The sequence below is a fragment of the Phoenix dactylifera genome, chromosome 2 (genome assembly GCF_051530095.1).
Source record: "Phoenix dactylifera cultivar Ajwa chromosome 2, Ajwa_hap1_PhDact_Kaust_v1.1, whole genome shotgun sequence".
NCBI lineage: Eukaryota > Viridiplantae > Streptophyta > Magnoliopsida > Arecales > Arecaceae > Phoenix > Phoenix dactylifera.
This window is the reverse complement of record NC_143191.1, coordinates 31,820,631-31,833,493: the sequence shown is the minus strand read 5'-3', so window position 1 is coordinate 31,833,493 and position 12,863 is coordinate 31,820,631. Positions and strand designations below refer to the sequence as shown.

Sequence of the window (12,863 nt, the reverse complement as noted above, 5' to 3'; positions counted from 1 at the left end):
TTAACCATTAATTATATGCTCTTTTGACTATGTTTTAGGAATAAGAAAATTATGTTTGGTAGATCAGATGATATTAGCTGTTATAGTTTTTCCAGCAAAGTAGCCCATCACTGCTTAAGGTGATAGCCATGACAGTATTCCGGAAATCATGCTTCTAAAAGTTATTGGTAATACTTGTCAATATTTTTTGAAAAATGGATTGGAGCAAGAAAATATATGAGAGTAGAGCAGATTTATGCTGAATCGAGACAACAGATATCAAGGATCTACAACGATATTCCTCATCGATCACCAAAATAAAAATTTTTGTACAAATCTTGCATGTAATCAACAATATGTAGAGCTGGGCAGGCATTTCTTCGAATTAATTACTCCTACCCAAAAAAGGATGAATTAATTACAGCAAGAGAGGTAATATACGACCATGACCAGAGACAGAGAAAGATGGTGAAAAAAAGGAAGAAATAATAGATGAGGAGAATGGAGGGAAAGACAGTTGATGGAGTGCTATTGGAGAATAGCAGCCTCGCTCAAGAAGGATGTAAAGATTATGGTAATTGTCGAGGAGAGCTGGAAGAGGGAAAGTCAAAGAGAGACGGCGATGGAGGCCTCTCTGAAAGAGGCTTACAACGGCTTCGCTAGCGAGAGGTTTTTTTATCAGGTTGGGGAATTGAGAAAAGCACTAACAGAAGAGAGAAATCCACTGGCTGAGAAGATTTTGGAGTCGACAGGCCGTCGAAGGTGAAGGAGAGGAGGTCGTTTGCATGATTATTTTTTTTTCCGACAACAGTTGATTTAGCACCTGACGGGGTTAAAATGGATAAAAAAAAAGAACAGAGAGAGAAATCTTGCAGAACTTTATATGTAGCAGTAGATATATACAACACCATTATGTATGTCCTAAAATCTGGTTGCAAGATAATGAATTATGCAACAACCAGTTTAAAAAGCTGGTCTTCTTCCTTTGCTGCAGGAGATCAAACCAACAACTATAGCGACATCTCAGATTTGCAGAGAAGATAACAAGGCAGCGAAATAGTTGGCTCGCCATGAAAACTTTCTACTAAGACCAAGAGATATACTCCATGCCGATCTTCTTCAAATTTTAAAGGCTGATATATGTATGAAGCTGACTTTCTTCAATATCGTTGGCTGTTTGCATGCATTTCTATGTATGAAAGATCTTCTTACGTAGAGCATTGCTTAAGTCAAAAGTTCCCGCGGAAGACAAAAACCATGCATGGAGAAGGCATGGACGTGGATTATAGGGGTCGTTAGATTTGATCCGTGCATCAGCCATCCAAAAAGACCCAGCTTCGTGCGATTGACCCGAACGAAGGAGGCAAAGCATTACCCAAAAAAAAAAAAACACAAAGGTAAAGCCCATTCTAATGCATCACAAAAAGACACGGTGGGGGCCATGAAGGATCGCTCAGCAGATCTCTCCGTGTCGGTGCCTGCAAACAAAGGCCATACCTTGTCAGGCCCTCGCGGAAAGAGATGTGCCATCGGCCGAGGACAGCGTCTTCTCTACATGAGCCTTCATTCCCAAAGCATTCACGCCTCCGCTCTCAGTTGCATCACATCATCAGCCGGCCATTTCATGAAGATGGTGATGAGCCAGATCTAAGCGAACACCAATATATAAAAATTTATAAAACTTTATCACAATGTTTCCCACTGTACAATGTTCTGTAACTACGTGAACGTATGTTAAAATAAATCAGCCAATCCACCAGCTGAATTTTCTAGTGCAGGGAACTCTCTTGCAGCTGTATTAAAGATAGCCAATGTAGAAAAGTAATAATTGAAGTTTTTTTATTAAAGAAAAAAATTCATCCATAGTTCTCTTTTCTGAAAAGGTGAAAAAAAAAATCAATAGTTCTCACCTCCGGAAATTCCTTTAAAACAATAATTATTCTGCCACAATGCTACTCCACTGGAAGAATAAAGCTATATACACAAACGGATCTCTAGTCCCCAAAAGGCATGCAGAACGGCCAATTCAAGGGTCATTATTATGTTTTAGCTAACGAAACGAAATTAAGAACCTAATTAGGAGCAGGACTATCATTTGAAATGAAAGAGGAGAATAAGAGATCAAAGCCCATAATGGAAAACCAGCATGGTTACTGTTCATGCAAATTATAGGCACACATATCTTCCAACCTCTCCATGCATTCCCACAGCATTCCTGAACTTCCTTACGATCACCGCCGGTGTTGCCACCACCACCACCACCACTCCGGCTCCCTTCAAAAGTTCAAGAAAGCTGTGGAAAGGGATGAAGAGGTTCGTTATCGTAGCCAAAAGGCGAGCTCTTTCTTCTCCAAAGAAGAAGAAGAAGAAGAAGAATGAGAAGAAGAAGAATAGAAGGGCCTTGGGAAAAGGAAGGAAGTTGGAGGCTCTCAGAAGAAAGCAGGAGGAGGTGATGAGATCTGTCTGGTTTGGGGTTCCTCGTGGCGCCGGGTTTGCAACTTTATAGTACTCGGCACCTTCGGTGAACGTAAATCGGACCCGAGCTCTCACCTCCTCCACTTGGACACGGTATCGTTTTTGTAGGCGCCTGCCAACCATAGCCCCCACAGTGGTCGGAGAATTGGTAAGTTATATTTTTTTTTCTTTCCTTTTCTGCACCCTGCTTGGAGGAAATATATATATATTAAAATTTCTCTATCTTCCACCTCGACCAAAATAAATCAACATCTCAGTCCATGTTAAAGTGCTGTTAAATATCTTAAAATTTCATCTTGAAAATTGCACCTGAAAAGACTCCTACAGGTGTTATAAGTCCTCCATGCGCTTTGGATTGAAAAATCTCCTACAGGTGTATTAAGTCTCCCAAAACTGAGAGTTAAATAACTATCACCACATTTTTTTTATCGTGTTGTAACAGCTCTATATAGCTAAAATGGTAGCTGTTAATTGACATTTCCCTTGTTCATTTGATTAACGAGAGCTATATTTTCTAAATTTAAATCATAGCATCAGTTCAAAAATAATATTTTCTTCACTGTTATTGCTAATCAAAATTAAATTATATGGTTCCCATGCACTGCTGTGGAGGTTGGGTTCGGTAATGATTTAGTGAGTGGGACCAACTGCCTCTTGATCGGGTGGCCACTAAGTGAGTACCAGGTCACTGTTACTGCACCATGGTTGCATTATATCGTATGCTCTCTCTCTCTTTCTCTCTGCACCATGATTGCATTATTGGATCCCAATAATTATAAGGTTTCCATGTGCATGATGGGGTTCAAAAATCAGAGAAAGTATGCCTTCAAGAATAATAAATGATGTGGGAGTTTTAGTTTTATTTAATTTTTTAAAACTGGATCGACATGTGTGAAAAACTAATTATTAAGGACAGTGAAATTGTCACCAGGGACCTCCGTGATGAATGGCAAAAATTACAGGATGTGATAATTAATGGAAGTGACTTAGGTTTACGTGGAGTGGCAAAACAACCTAAGATCAAGACTAGCACAATGCTATAATGAGCTATATATGAGAAATACATGAAAATTCTTTAGTGAATAATGTATATATGGATGATGAAGGAAGGTCTTCGTAATATTTCTCAGCAGTACTAGTGATTATATCTATCCTGCTACATATAATGAAAACTTTTTTTTAATAAATTAGAAAAAATATTGTTCTAGCATGAATACATTCATATATTTTTCTTCAATAAAAGTTGGGTGGCTCCTTTCTGCCTCGCCTTTGCATAAAAATATATATATATGAGAATCAAAAAATAAAATATTTCATAAATATATAATGAAAACTTCGAAAGGGGTATGATGGTGAAGCATTGCTGTTCATGGATGTTGATTCGCATGGACGACACGTGGCATATATTTGTAGTATAAATGATTGTGTGGAAATCGACTAACTTTGTTTGGTATGGTATAGAGCTAAAGAGGGAACAAAATTTAAAAGAGAGAATTGGGTTTGGAAAGTATACAAAGATTTTTGAGAACTAGATCAATTCTTGTTATGTTTCTCTCACTGAAGTACTGGAACAATACAAACACTATAGAAAAAAGAGTGAATACCGTCTCTAAGCTGCCGACACTTGCTTATTAGTGAAGGCCAAAATCTCTCTATGCTTTTTATTAAGCATTAAAGATTAACGGCACTTATAAGCACCGGAAACTTTAAACTAGCCTTTCACAATACCCTTCTAGCTAGCGTCATTGTATTATTTTAGTAAGGTGATACTTATTAGTATCGTTAAATGCTGCAAAAAAGATGACGGTAATAAGCGTCATCAGATGCCTAAATGCCTACTTTAATCTCGATCCCCCTGTCCTAAAAGCAATTTTAACGACGCATAACAATGTCCTCAATATTGTACTTGAAGATGCTCTAAAGTATTGTCACTCACTCAGCAATGCTTATAAACATCATTAAAGACCGGCCACACGGTAGGCTTGTATGCTACAACTTGCGTGACATTTTTATAAAGCATCGTTAGTTAGTGACGCATAGAAGCATGGCTAATTAACGGCGTGCACGTAAAGCATCATAAATTTTTTTTCCTGCGCCTGCATTGCGGACGCTTCGTCAATGCTTTGACAAGCGTCTTTGTGCATCGTCGTATGGCCGGAAAAGCTGCTCGTTTTTCCTGTAGTGAAGAGATTTATGAAATGACCTTGGCACAAATCAATAATCATCATGTAAGTTATTCTAATGATTTGTTGATGGTAAGTTTTAATCTGTTAAATAATAGTTGAAATATAAATCTGATAATCTTAAATAGTTTATTTTGCAACCATGAAATCTTAAATTTGATAACCTAATACCAGATCAAGCTTTTTAAAGATACATGATTTCTTCCTGTCTTTTTTTTTTTTTTTTAATTTGTATAATCTTTAATTCCAATTGATAAGGCCACCTGAAAAGCTCTATAATGTATTTCTATATTTTCTTTAAAAAATCAGAAACAAATAAACTTTCAACACTAAAATGCGAGCTTGGATATGTAGGTCCTCAAAATAAATACTGTAAAACAGATGATATAATATAGTTCTTGTTTCCACCTAGTCCTTTCAGTTGATAACAGCGTTTGCAAGTGATTCTCATCAATCAACAATGGGGATCAAACGAAACAAAATGCACTTGAAATGGTCCTACTTCTATCTATTCAATCATCCATCATTGATCAATGGATGAACGGTATGAGGGATCAAGTTGGAATAAGAAGCTGAACCCGTTATGACTCGAACTAGATAGTATCCATAATCTGAGTTCCTTCAACAATTAATTAGACGTCTTATAGCTCTGAGAGTTCATGATTATCTTCTGTTTAGGAGCACACAACCCTGACTCATTAATTCACTGCCAAAAGCTAACACCTTGTCTGTCTCACCTTGCTTCTAGACCCACTCCATCTCGGATAATTCGCATCAAAGCATACCCATGGCTACGGAAAGGCATTCAACTTTTGTTGTGTCTTTTTTTTTTTTTTTTTAAAAAAGAGTGAGTTACATAGATTTTGGCATTAATACTAGAAAACTAATAAGATACATATATTTTTCTAAAAGAAATCGGTTGGATAAAAACTCATTAATTAATGGCACATACGGTAAGCACTATTCCACGCTGCCTCTCTTTTGCAGTATTGCTCTGCGTTTGCGTCTGCATGGGAAAAGGATGGACGGGTGATTGCTCTTTCACTAGCCTCTGTCACAGCGTGCGAGTCGAAAAGCTGAGGCCCAGCTATGCTGCAAGCTAAGCTTGCGTGAAGTGCATGCAGTAGTGCAGAGCTAAGCTAGAGGGTTGGAAGGCAGAGCGGACACAACACGAAGGGAGTTGTTGGAACGATATAGTCGCCGGCTCCACGCTTTCACATGCTCCTCCTAGTCGAACCGTCCTCGCGGCTTCAGTGCGCAGGAAGCCATCAAAACACTGTTCACAGAGTCCTCAATGTTGCCGCCATGACAAGTCTCGTGTGGCTGTTACTCCTGCATCAGTTTGGCCACCCTGATGCTTGAAACAGTAACTCTTGTCACGGTTTCAGGGACTCGGCTTAGATTGTAGAAGACTATTTGCAGCAATATATAGTTTCAGAAAGCTAGCTTTATCTTTATCAGACTCGGGCCTCTATATTTTACTGGTGGGTTAGAGTAGGCTGGATTCGTCTTTGGTCTTGCTCAAGATTATGATATAATGCTCCAGGGCAACGGTGGTGACACAAGGAGCTAGTTTCATGTGCCGCATGATCATATATAGGTGGGGGTTGGTTGGTGTGATTCATGGTGCAATGGTGGTGGAATGTTTTGCTGATTAATGCCACCTTTTAACTTCTTGTATGATCGTCTGGCAACCCGGAGCATTTTTTCATTGAACAAATTATATTATGTGAAAATTATGTTTCTTCTAATTGGCCTTGATCAACTTGACCCGCAGTGCAGTCTAAGGTTCAGGTGCATGGACATCAGAAATGTATATGAGCATTGGCTAATGTTATGTCTTGCAAGCATTATGATAAACTCACGTATCGTAATTCAATAAACTTATATGATCATCATAATCATGATAAAATGATTATTACAACTGTTCCGACTTACTTTATTCATTATAACAACGGTATATGATAATTGCGACAATCGTTCTGCCAGCAATAGAGTTGTTAACTGAATTGGTTAGCATGGAGGAGGTCCAAAATTCAAATCCTATACTGAAAGAAATAATAGTTCCGTCTCATCTTTGTTATGCGTGCAAATGCAACGAGTGGGCTCAGTTTGTTTTTTCTCAGGTGCAAGTTTTACAAGCTCATTAATTTAGTTTTATTTTTCGTTGTGGTTAATTTAATTAGGATGTAATTGAGAGTGTTATGTAACAACCTAGGATTTCACTAAACATGGCTAGCCATAAGGTATTATTTGGATTCTATAATTTTGTGTAAGGATCAAAAATCGACCAAGCGAATAATCGATGTGGGACTAAATACACGCATGCACTCATGTCCTCACATAAAAAATAAAAAATCCAGCCCTTTAAGCGAATTGGGCCTGGTCCATTTGACCAGCCCACTGGAATTTGGCCCAAAACACACAAAAAAAGAGAAACCAGCACATCACGTGCCTAGAGAGGAAGAGAACTCCCGATGGAAGTCTTCCTCCTGATCTCGCTGGATGGAATCCGACTCTAGGTTGGATTCTGGTTGCGACTGATCCTATTTAGAGGCTCCTCCCCATCCTCTCTTTTCCACACCGGAGTTCCGGCCGTGATCGGAGCTAAGCACCAACATTCTCTTCGGTTTTCGCTTCGAACGCTCAGTCTCCATCATCGCTGTGGCCAAACATCATCAGAAAACCATGTAAGAATCCAACCCCCTTGAACTACCATCTCCCTCTTTCTTCCGAGGTCGTTAGGAGCTTCAACACCAGCCGATGATTGCCGGATTTTGGATAAGAAGGAGAAACCTCTATTTCCTCTGTATTGACTGATTGAATCCATGTTTTTCTCGATTCCGGCCATTTCTGCCACCGGTGCTCACCATTAGGGTCTTCCTTAGATCCCTCATAGTGGCCGGAGACCATTGCCAAAGCTTTGACAGTGGGGATGCTTGATTTCTTCAGTTTAAGGGGTCACAACCCTTATTTCTTTAATGAAATTGGTGCTGATGGCGTCAGTCGTTGTCGGCTGCCGACCGCTGTTGGCTGGTCGTGGGTCCTTTGACCCCAAGCACCACTGCAACCACCATTTTCTTCCTTGGATCCGGCCAGCGAATCGCCAGATTGATCTCGGGCAAAGTCTCCCCTATTTTGATACTTCTTGTCTTCTGTTTCAACGGTCATCACCAGGCAAGGCACGCTGCTGACACCGCTGTGGGTCGTTGACCGCTGGAGGTCGCCGACCGCGAGTGTCATCGAGGGCTTTCCTTTGTTTCGGGGAGGAGATAAAGGGAAGAAGAGAGGGCCTCACAACTCTCTTCTTCTTCTTCCCTTATTTTCTCTCTCCTCTCTCTAATTTTTTCTTTCTTGCTCTCTCTCTCTATTTATCACCCTTTCTCTCTCTGCTCATTTTCTTTCTACATATTTTAGTGGACGAATGGTGGGTCTAGATACTTTGTGAAGTCGGGCTGATCCTTAGAGTGGTCCCGACCAGTGTTGTGTGACCTGGAGCTTTGAGTCGATATTGGTCTCGGGTTGGCGTTATGCAGCCGTAGGAAGGGTTCTAGGTCGGCGTTATGCGACCGTACGAGAGGTCCCAAGTTTTTGGATTGACTTCTCACTCTATCTTGGTGTTTTCTCTTTCTAGTTGATTCAAAGAAATTCTTGGCTGAAGGGACTGGTGGATAGTTCTAAGTTACTACGTGATGGTGGACCCTTTAGTGGATTAGTAGAGAGTTTTGGGTTGTCGGATATCTCAGATGATTTTTGATGTTGATTTGATTTTGCAGGAGAACAATCTTCAGAAAAAGAGGACGTCGAGTAGGATTCTGCACATCCTGGTACATAGATCGTGGTGTGGGCAAATGATTAGTTTATTTAGGCTGTCAACAAAGAGGTAAAAATCTTTGTACACTCATCTGTATGATTATAGATATTTTGTATACATATATATGATATGCTACTGATTAAGATAAATAAGATGCAAAAATTCATTTATGTTGGTTTTTGTATTAAACTATGTTTTGATCATATATGCTTGTAATTGATAGTACAATAGATGCATATATAAGTATAATTTACACTTGCATAATTGGCCTAATAGTTGTGGTGCTCTAGACTAACCATGTTATTTTGATTGCCTCGTCACGGGTGAAAAATATGATACTTATTGTTTGCCCCATCACAAGTTGGAAATGTGACACTTATCGATTGCCCTGTCACGGACGGAAACGTGACCATGGTTAGTCTAAAGATAGAAATAAAAGAAATTAGTATATGGATATGAACTTGATTGAATGAACAAGGCCTCTAGATTGATCTTGTTATCATTAATTGCCCCATCACAAGTTAGACATGTGATATTATCGATTGTCCTGTTACGAGCAGGAAACATGACACTTTTTAATTATCCCATCATGGGCGGAAAACGTGACCGAAATTTGGCCCAAAATCAAAAAAATAATTGATCCTGGATTCAGATCGAGTTAAAAAGGAACAAAACAAGAAGTTGTTTGAAAACACTATTTATGATTTATGAGATATCGTACGATATATCACTCTTGAGTAGTTGGATTTCTATTGATATTCAATATACATATGTATACTATTATTCAAGTATTTTTGATAGTCGGTTTATGATTTCAGTAACAATTTCTTGCTATTTTCAAACTTATATTATTATATTGATATAGATGTGTGAAGATTCTTATTATGTTGTAAAACTTACACTGCTTTTTTTTTTTTTTTCAATGTTGATGGTCACTTGGCACTTGGTTGCAGTTGGGATAACCGATGAAAGGATGAGTAGATAGACTATCACTGATACTAGTTGGATGATTAAATTTTGTAATTGTGCTAGTTTTATTAATTATTATAACTCGAGATCATTATTGTTTAATGATATTGAGGTTGTAATAAATTTTCGGGCCTTGCATATTTTCTAAAACTTTGTTGTAGAGAGTATGTGGCCGTGTCACGTAGCCGACCTGAGTGTTGAGTTCGGTGCGTGATAGTGCAAATCCTTCGTAACGCTAGTTGCACGAGTAATAAATCAAGGAGTGTAGCATACTTTTAAGGGCTGAGGTAATCTAGCCCTACTTTAAAAAGTTGACTTGAAGAAGCACCATGGAGGATTGAAGTGGAACCTTTTTTCAGGAAAAAAGAAAAATGTCTATAGAAACTTTGTCAACTTTATCAAAGGAACATAACGAGCTGATAAAAATTGGCAAACTACGTAAAATAACTCTAGGGTGCATAACTTGCTCACAGGAATCCCCTCATGGTCATGGCTTTCCATCTGCTGGTCCAGGTTAACCCATACTTGGCTTGTGTTGGGCCAACATGTATCATGTTGTGCTTGGGCTTGTCAACCCAATTGCACGTTGAGTTTGGTTCAAGTTGAGAGCTCCGAGACCCAACCCAACTCGAACCCAATCCAGATTTGGAATTTCTGTAGGATACTGAACTTTACTCAACCAGAGACTAAATTTTAAGCGTTCCAGAGCTCCACCAAACTGAAATAAAACTTAACCAATATTTCTACACGAGCTCTCAACGCAACTTAACTAGCTTAAATCTTGCTTAAGCCAACTCAATGCAACCTGATCACTCGGCCTGACCCAACCCCAAATGCATTTGGCCTGAAAATTTTGGAGTTGGGTGGGTTCAGGTTGGTCTTTCTTTTCTTTCACTCATCCACTCGTTCATTCTTTCTTATTCTTTAAAAAAAAAAATCAATATTTGGCTTGGGTTAGCCCTCAACCCCACACTAACCTTCCCAACTTGCACCTAGACGAGCTAATGAATTCCATTCTAGTGACATCATGTATGCGTGATGTTATAATAGAAAGAGGGCGATGGTGATATATATATTTATAAAGACCCATGCACCCTTCCACTTTGTGATTGTCGCATGATCATATTTGAAAAGAAACGCAAGCATCAAAGGCCTTTTTTTATCCACTGGCGACCTCTAAGATCAAGTGCTCACTGCATGAAATGCTAAATAGCCCATGGAAGAAGGATCTTATGATCAAAATATTGAAGTTTTCAAGCTTGCATGGATACATAAGTTGGTCTTCTTGTTCTATTTTAATGATGAGATATTTCACTTGGTGGCATCAAGTCATTCATACAGGACAGTGAGAAAGAGACCTTCTGCCCCCTTGTCACCCTTCCTACTGATATTTCTCTTTTCTCAAGCATGAATACTGGATACATGCAGTCATCGGGCATAACATCATTGAACTCCATGCTGCTTAAAATAACACCAATCACACATACTTTGCATGCACATAGTGGATGATAATTTGTAGAGCCCACACCAAAGAGCTCTTATCATGAAGAAAAAGTTTTGACGGTGTTTCACTGTTGGGAGAAAAATGGACCACTCCACAAATACAATTAAAGCACCCAAATCCCACAGCAAGCCTAAGCTCATGCAGGCCGAGCTCATGCAGTCCGAGCCGAGCTCATGCAGACCGAACTCAGAAGGTCGAGCTCATGCAGGCCGAGCTCATGCAGTCCGAGCCAAGCTCATACAGACCGAGCTCAAAAGGTCGAGCTCATGCAAATCGAGCTCATGCAGGCCGAGCTCATGCAGTCCGAGCCGAGCTCATGCAGACCGACCTCAGAAGGCCGAGCTCGTCGTTCACGTGCTGCGGCCATACCTTGCAACAGTCTCACCGCACCATGCTTTGCTTGCCGGCCACGCCACGACATATCAACCAGGGACCCTACCTTGCTGCGACTGTCAACCATTAAATAAGCATGGTCTCTATAGTCCCCCAGCCAGCCTAAAATCTCAAGCTATCCACGGCAACTCACTGACTCACTCAACTACGTCCGGTCGCCCACAACAACTCACTAACTCATTCAACCCAGTCCAGCCCTCCACGGCAACGCATTAATTCATACGATCACACCCAATCATGACAGTAACTCATTAATTCGCCCAGTCACATCACAGGGAACCCTGTATCCCTCCTATAAAAGGAGAACTTCTTCCTCCGGGGAGAGAGAATTCTCCTAACTATGATTTTCTGGCTTGGACTGCTACATACGAATTATCTCTCCTTCTCCACAAAAGCTCCCTCTGACTTAAGCATCAAAGGGCCGGTGCCGGAAAGCCTGGCCACTGGCTTTTTGCAAGTTCCCCGGAGGATGCAGCCCGCCGACGCGCCACCCGCCGGAGCTCCTCCTCCTCCTCCTTCTTAGCCAAGTGGTCACTCCCGAGTTCAGTTTCCAGCAACATTCACCAAAGCTCAAACAAAGAATTCCGTAATCTTCCACCGAGACACCCGGTCTCACCTTCATAGGAATTTATTTAGAGCAAACATCTGACATCCTCTTGGACTAACCTAAGATTGCCTCAGTAATTAATACTGAATGCACTCGTGTAAAGGCCATGGCTGATGACACTTCAGCGATGCCAGGAAAAGAAAACGGAGAGAGATGAGCTGGTGGTCGTAAACTAGGGAAGTTAGCCTTAAACCGAGTTGTCCTTTCGGTGTACAGCCGAGGAATATGAAATAGCCTCCCTCTTATATTATTACTAAGCTTTCTCTTCGAAAAAAAGAAAAAGAAAAAGCTAGAATAAGTTAAGAACTTTGTCGGGAGAAATTCCAAGAATGCTAGTCAGACTGGAAGAAACGATCTGATCAGATATTTTCTTCTCTTTTTTTTAAAAAAAAAGAAAGGCACAAACAATTTTTTCCCTGGCGATACCATCCAACTGATTCTTCTCCGTAAATATTGAAGCTCATAATTATTGTTTTTAACGAAGAAGAAGAAGAAGAAGAAGAAGAAGTTGCTGCTGCAACACTTATACATGATCAACAGAGAACTTTGAATTTATGAAGATATAATTTTGATGAGACCTTAATTACCTAATACCATAAAGCTTGATACACTGGGGATGTTTGTCTTCCACTTATATGTGTTTAAATTAAACAATTTTTGAGAGAAGGGTTAGATCAAGCAATTGATTGCAAGTATGAAAAATGTGTGAATTTTGATCCTGAAAAAACAGCATGTGATTACAAAGAATTAGTATAAGATGATCGACACTTTGGCCACTATAATATGCACAAAGGTTAGATAAACTATAATAGCTAGCATGTTTAGAACCACTCGCCTCAAAGCACGGAAAAGAAGATTTTTTCGCCTATAGTAGAAGCTGTCACCTGGTCCTTCGTTGGCTGCAAATAAAAAGGAGAAAGAGCCCAAACTAAAGTTGCA

General features: G+C 39.9%; 1 long non-coding RNA gene across 1 annotated transcript; it reads right to left on the bottom strand.

Annotated features, from left to right (window-relative positions):
• Positions 1 to 972: 972 nt before the first annotated feature.
• LOC148714676 (uncharacterized) lies at positions 973 to 2,441 on the bottom strand. The gene is made up of 2 exons (XR_015975288.1): positions 1,890 to 2,441; positions 973 to 1,626 (listed from the first exon to the last, which is right to left on the bottom strand). It is a non-coding gene; the product is annotated as an uncharacterized LOC148714676 (long non-coding RNA).
• Between the last annotated feature and the right edge of the window lie 10,422 nt (positions 2,442 to 12,863).